At 39.6% G+C, this 7,580-nt stretch overlaps 1 long non-coding RNA gene across 1 annotated transcript; it reads right to left on the bottom strand.

Annotated features, from left to right (window-relative positions):
- Positions 1-4,566: 4,566 nt before the first annotated feature.
- On the bottom strand, positions 4,567-6,055 carry LOC147961678 (uncharacterized). The gene is made up of 3 exons (XR_015612377.1): positions 5,613-6,055; positions 5,402-5,526; positions 4,567-4,916 (listed from the first exon to the last, which is right to left on the bottom strand). It is a non-coding gene; the product is annotated as an uncharacterized LOC147961678 (long non-coding RNA).
- Between the last annotated feature and the right edge of the window lie 1,525 nt (positions 6,056-7,580).

Genomic DNA, 7,580 nt, shown 5'->3' with positions numbered 1-7,580 from the left:
CTACTCCTATTGTCTTGGGTTAAATTTACTGCGGTGTTTGTGTGTTAGTTACCACCCTTGCGGTGTGTACATTGTCATGCTATGTACACATAAGTTATGAGGATATGTGTTCAACAACTTTTTCCTGGGTCAACAATATTATCACAGTATTTGTCATTGGTATCATGGTACTTACACATTTATTGTCATCCGTATGTTTTCAACAACGTTTGCCAGTCAAAAGTTACCATAACTAGTAGAACGCCCGTGTGTTGCCACGGGCTTTTAAAAAAAGTAGAATGACAGGAGCTAAAATAACAGAGAACAATGCACATCTTAGCTAACACACATTTTTCTCAATCTAACATACATTATACTATCAAACACAATAATATGTTATTGGCACTCAAAAAAGTGTTGCTGAAACCAAGCAACCAGTAGTTGAACGCAAAACGATTCAAATCGATCGACCGGTCACACCACCCTCGTTTCATGTGGCCCCACACACCACCGATGTTTCCTTTCTTTTTCACCAACCTTATCCCTAGTACTAATGGTGTGAGCCACTCATTCTTATCCCCACGGCCATGGCTTTTTCTTACTCCTTCCATCTCCTTCCTATGTTTGCCTTAGTGTCTCTTCATCTTTGACTTGCACCTCCATGGTCTCTCCCTTCCCCCGGCCTCATGTTGGCAAGCCAGTCGTCGCTTCTGCACGACCGTGAGCGCACCAATCCTAGCTTTTCCCTAACTTCCCGTGGTTGGGGAGAATGACAGGCGAGCGACGATGCTCGCGGGGCGAGGGTGTTGCTGCTTCTTTATCTCTCTTTCCACACTTTTTTGATAGGGATAGACATGTGCAAGGTTGAAGAAGGGATCAATCCAGATCAAACGTCCAAGGTAGACCATATCATGGGAAGGGGGGTGCGGCCGGTCTAAAGTTGGGCTAGCCGACTGACACCTAGCTTCGCCCTAGTTGAATGGTTAGTAGCAGTGGCTAAGCCAGCCAGGATAACCTATGTGGTCAATGTTAAGTTTTGGATTATTTTCGTCATAGTGTACAATAAATGTGTAGTAGTTTTAGCCTAGTCTTTTAGTAGGGTTGTGGTACACATCCATGTGTGAGTGCATGTGGGTGCGCTTTTTCGACAGGGAATCAAACAACCTAGGCAAACCAGATCGTGCAGTGGGCATGCAGTCGGCTAAAAGTTGTGCTTGAATGGCTAGGAAGGTTGTGGTACCCATCTATGTGTAAGTGCATGTAAATGGCGGTGGTGGTGTGCAAGCATAGAACAATTTCAGTTATTCTGCTATCATTTTAATTCAAATACAAACACATCATAGAAATCTGAAGTTTGTGTCGCTATTCTCACATTTTACCGTCAATCCTGTCTAGAACATGTCATTCTCATGCACATTACGGCTTTTACCTTTTTGTATGGTAAGACCCCAATTTTTTGTTGCTTTTGTCAAAAGCAAAAGCTATTTGATATAGCACCACATTGTGCATGCCATTATTTCAATTTAGTAAATCTACTATGGTTTAGCTCTTTAGGAAAAATATCCGCAAATCTGGTGTTTCATCTCATACGAAATCTCATAGTTTCCAAGTCATTCATGCTTTTCTTTTGCGGAAAAATATTTACTAATCTCAATTCTGCTTGAAACATCACACATAATTGTCAAGTACTTCATTTTTTAACTGGAGCACCAAAATTTATAGTATAAAATTATACAGATATATACATCTTCAATTTCATAGGACACGGAAACTTCGAACGAATCATCATTTTTTTAGTGTTCATATTGCAATCAGTAAAATCAACACCTTTTATACTTCAACAAATAGAAACGCGCAAACTCAGGCGGCTAATTCTGACAATTACCTCTAGACAAGTAATCTTGAACTCACATGGCGCTCTCTGAAATACTAAGAAAAACTGCCGGATAATATAGTAAGAACTATAAATCACACATAATTGTCAAGTACTTCATTTTTTAATTGGAGTGCCAAAATTTATAGTATAAAACTATACAGAGATATATACATCTTTAATTCCATAGGACACAAAAACTTCGACCAAATCATCATTTTATTAGTGTTTGTATTGTAATCGGTAAAATCAACACCTTTTATACATCAACAAATAGAAACAAGTAAACTCAGGAGGCTAATTCTGACAATTACCTCTACACAAGTAATCTTGAACTCACATGGCGGTCTCTGAAATACTGAGAAAAACAGAGGATAATATAGTAAGAACAACTTACATTAATTGCTTTAGAAGGAAGTAAATATTTTACAATAAAAAAGTTTTATGTAGCTAATTGGAGGGTCAACTACAGATAATCTAAGCGAGTTAAGTGAATCCACGCACCGATGATTTAATCAGAGCTGGGGAAGCAAATAATGTTTTGTTCACGATAGAGAATAATCCACTTCTGTAACTTCATATGCTTTTCTTCAGTACATCTGCATATATATATATATATATATATATATATATATATATATTTTGGTGAACATATAACTTTATGATCCTCATGTACATCAGATAACTTTATCCATGGACATATCTAGTCATTGTTTAAGAACATAATCAAGAAAGGAGAAGTAAAATGCAGGGGGGGGGGGGGGACAAAACCATTGCGTGATATCACTGCTCGAGTATAATCAGAGTGCAAATCTGTTCTCGGGGATAGCTAGCGCCCGGTAAGCAAAGTTGATTTCAGTTGAAAAAATAACTGCTATTGAAGTAACATGTTTTTGTGACGGATCTAATTTTTTTGTAGCAAAGAAAATATATGTATACTTTTTATAAGATGAAACACCAGTACTAACCAGAACATGGAAAGGATGAAAGTTTTGCAGGCAAAACTGTTTTGGTCATTGCTATAGCTGCATGTTGATGAATTATAAATATTCTCCAACTCAAGGGAGGCGCCACTGTACATGAAAGCTATATAGTCATACCTACTGCGAATGATCCTTAATTCACAAAAGGAGTCTTCAGTATTAACCATTTACTCATTAGAAAGGAGATAAATAAATTGTGCGTAAAAAAACATGATGGAAAATTAGATGTCTACCTTTTTTAATATTCAAATAAACTATAAATTACAAATGATTAAAAATGACAACAAATTTCTTCTTGAGAAAATTGTGAAAGAGCAACTACCACATGTTGTAAAAATCTCTAATGTTGTAAACTGTTTGATGTCACAAATAAACAGCTATATCTAGCATAAACAAGACAGGAACATCACCTTGACAAGTTGCTACTTTGGGAATGTGCAAGAATCCCTGAACCAAGAGTGAAGCAACCATTAGAAATAATTTTTCAGCACATAATTGTTGTTCTCGCTCCTTAAACGATTCAACCAATTTTCTTGTTCATGAATCATCACACCCTAACTGTTTTACCAGTATATCATGTGTCTTGGTTTCATGCTGCCACCAAAATCAAGAAATCAGTTAAATGTGTCAAAATGTTTTTCTGCCAATTTTTTGTCAGAACTAACCTGAGAAAGCCTTTATGCACTCCTACAGCTGAATGCAGTGGCGAGAGCATGATATGAAATTGTTGTTTGAATATGACCTGGCCTAAAAGGCGCTCATTCTTCCTAAGTGCTTCTTGTAGTCTAAGTCATGTCTTGTATGCAATAACGGCACCCCTCCCCTGCCTCATCCCCTGACAGTGGTGTATCATTATGTGACTGAACCGACTCGGTAAGGCTCCGAAAATATAAGAAGGCTTCAGAAGCGGTTGTGTGCTTTCTTTGCTTTATACTTCAACGACGGATGTACCCAATATTAACTCATAACAAAGAGCTGGGAAAGGGGGAAAATAGTAATTCAGGTTACCCGCAAAACTCAATGTATCCACAATATATAAGGTCACGAATTTCTTACACAAAAAAACAATCAAGAGAAAAAATTAGCATCTGTTAATTCATGGAAGTACCTCAAGAAAATCCCTACTGATGATCCACTTCCAGTTTTCCAAAACGTGATAAGTACTACAAATTTCTGAAACCCTCACAATTTAGTGTGTAATTTTGTGACTGAACTAAAGTGTTTAGTAAAAAATAAGGATTGTAGTATCCTGTAAACTTTAAAGGATCATGAATATTTAATCATCCCAATTAGGGTGATCGCGATGTTGTACTAACCTCCCAAAAAAATCCAAATCACCAAGCATGTTGGTAGGGCCATGATTAACTTGCTTAGTACCTCTCTTCAACTTTCAGAAAGTAAGTCTTGCAATAATTACAAGTGCTCACCGTGCTGCTGCATGCGCATACACAATTGTTTCACTCCACTGCGAGGAATTCCAGCACCTGGATGCAACAACAAGAAATCCCCATATGATTTCGAGTACAGAGCCTTCAAAATCTGACCATCTCTAGAGGCAACAATAATCATCGATGCCAGATGTTGTTTTCGGAGTAAGGACACTGCAAAATTGAACCCAGTAATATCAGCAGCAGTTCAGTAGTATAATTTTGAGCTATGTACTGTGTAATTTCTAGAGCATGTGTAAGTAAAATGCAAATGGTGGGTCAGGATACTGGGACAGATAAAAAATTCCTTGCTTTGTGAGACAGAAACAACCCTTTCATCAGTCTCTTACAACGTCCACTTTTCATCAGTCAGCTAATATCATCATGAGGCAACAGGAACCCGAATTAAAAGGAAAACAATTCTAGCCTATCTTGGTCCTCCCTCACACGCTTAGATATAATATCCTCTCATCCCACTACAAGGAGTCATCGTTTGGATATGAGAAGGTGTAGAACTGCATATGTGTCAAGAAAGAGTGGTTCAATGAATGAAAGAGATGTACGTACAGGTCGCAGTAACCACTGACCAAATGTGAGAGTGGTGACCATGCTCCATACATTTGCATCAACTTCTGTACTTCTATATTGTAGATTCTGTTGATAAGGTTTTGTGCAAAGATCAAATATATAGTCAGTGATGAGGTTTTATGCATGAACAAAAGAAATACCTAGATCCAAAAAAAAGCTTGATTTCTCTAGAAGAAATATTCCATATATTTATAAGATAGAATATTTCACTACTTAGATTGCATGACCAATTTCTCATATAATAAATAGATTCACTATATAAAGAGTGTTTGGGGAATTTCTCAGTAAACCAAACATGGTAAGGAGAAGAAGAAAGCGGCCTTGAAGGGAGTGAGATTCTAGGCTCTACGGTTACATCAATTCTTACTATTCTGGCCAGTAAATACTTATAGCACATGCACACCCAAATACAACCTATGGAACAAAAATTAGACCAACTCAGGGTATGGCCAATTGGACAACCCACAAACTCCATGACTCACTCAGCCGGAAAGTCAGGATACGAGGACGAACAATTAACTATACAAGCAAAATGGGGGAAGAAATCATACTTGAGAAGGTTTCTGTGGTAGATCCGGTGCCCAGGTGTTGTCCACCTTGGCCGACCTCATCCCACCGATGGCCGCACCTCCAGCCATGGTCTTGCGTCGAAGCTGCCGCACACCATTCCAAGAGACTGCAGACAGAGAGGAAAGAGATGCAACAGGTTCAGGTAGGCCATGGCCCGGATTTACTGGAGGACCACGTGTGGATTTGGCTCACCTTCCCCATGTCCCGTGCAAGCGGCCACAACCGAGGCCGAGGGTCCTCTCCTGTCGGCCATGGATGCCATGGCGGCCATGACGCATGAGCGCCACACCCGAGCAGCGGCGAAGGGTAATGGCGGCGGCATACAGGCGGGGTGATGGCGACGGCGTGCGAGCGAACTGGTGGTAGCGGCGGCGGCGATCTCGGAGGCTGGCGGAGGAGCAAGATGATGGGCGGAGGAGAGCTCCACGATGCCGGCGGCGGCGTGATCGACGATCACGATCCAGGGGTTTGAACCGCCCTGCCCTAAGGTATGGCGCAGACCTCCGGTCTAGAATGAAGGCGGCAGCGGCCCCTTTCGGACCTCGACGGCGGCGATTGCGGACCTCGGTGGCAGCACCGCGATGGGATCCGCGATGGCGGCTGAGGCGTGCTTGACGATGGACATAGCGAATAGATTGAGGGGACCTGGATCCCGTTGGCGTGCGGTGCGATGGGGGCTATTCCCTGGGTTTTTTTCCGCGCGACGTGGGAAGGGAGACGAAAAAAACCCAGCAAAAATGATGGGATGAAAATAAACCGTGGATGCTATTTACCAACTCAGACAATAGAAGTAGAGATATTTGTTATACGGTATCAGGTCTACGTTGCATATATTTCCATGCTATTTACACATAAATTATAGAGGGTATGTTTTCAACAAATTTTTTTCATCGGTCAAATGTTACCATTCTGTTTGTACGTGGGTTATATGCTCTATGGTGCGTCAATTCTAATGCTATTACACATAAGTTAACGGGTATCTTTTTTAATAAAAAATTCTCAAGTCAAAGTTACCGCGGTATTTGTGTCTAAGTTGTTTGGTATGCGATGTGTATATCACCATGCTATTTAGACAAACATTACGGGGTATGTTTTCAACCATTTGTTTCCCGGCACAGAAGTTAGCCTGGTTTTTGTGTATGTGAGTTATTAACTTTGCGTGCGTAATTTACCTTACTATTTAAACAGAAGTTACCAGAGGTATGTTTTTAACAACTTTTTCCCTGGCTCGAATTTACCATTGTGTTTGTGCGTAAGTTTACGGGTTTACGGTGTGTAAATTAACATGCTTTCTACACCGAAATTATTGGGACATGTTTCAACAACTTTTTTTCCTTCCGGGATAATGTTACCATACTGTTTGTGCGTAAATTATGGTGTGTAAATTAATATGCTTTGTATACCGAAGTTATTGGGGTATGTTTCAACAACTTTTTTTTCTTCCGGGTCAATGTTAGCATACTGTTTGTGGGTAAGTTATTAGGCTTGCGGTGCCTAGGATTATAGTGTTATCTATCTAATCTATTATATATAAAAAGTATTTGATGGGCAAACCAGAAAAAAGAGAAATACTCCCTCCATTTTTATATACAAGGCCACTATGGAATATACATTTTGCATCTATATAAGGCCACGAATAGTAATCGAGACAAAATTAATGATATTTTCTCGTACTAACAACCTGCTTAATACTTGTATGCATACAGTCATAATGACAGTCAGCTACTTTCTTCACTCAGTTTTTTTGCATGCATGCGGAGTATTAATGATCCTAGTAGACAAGAAAAAAAATTGACTTGTAAAGCAGACATTAAATTTTACATTGATACCTGTAATCCAAGTTTGTGGCCTTGTATACAAAAATGGAGGGAGTAGCCTAAATTCCCACAAAAATTAGAAACATCTAACCCTTAATATGGTGGTCCCTTTAATAATTATCAGATCGCAACCATCTGATCTGCCTACATATCACCTTCGGAGCCAATCTCACTACAGAACAAAACCCCTTCAATCCTTCCCTAAAAAAACCCCTTCTATCCTTTCATTGCCAACGTCACAATCCCCTTCTCTTTTTAGATTAGGTCAAATTTACCAGTCTAACAAAAAATAGATTAGGTCAAGATCATCCTTCATCTTGTCATGTTCTTTGCAGCTCCGTTA

The sequence above is a fragment of the Triticum urartu genome, chromosome 7A (assembly GCF_056163025.1).
Source record: "Triticum urartu cultivar PI428250 chromosome 7A, HENAU_Tu73, whole genome shotgun sequence".
Lineage (NCBI taxonomy): Eukaryota > Viridiplantae > Streptophyta > Magnoliopsida > Poales > Poaceae > Triticum > Triticum urartu.
This window is presented reverse-complemented; position numbering and strand designations above follow the sequence as displayed.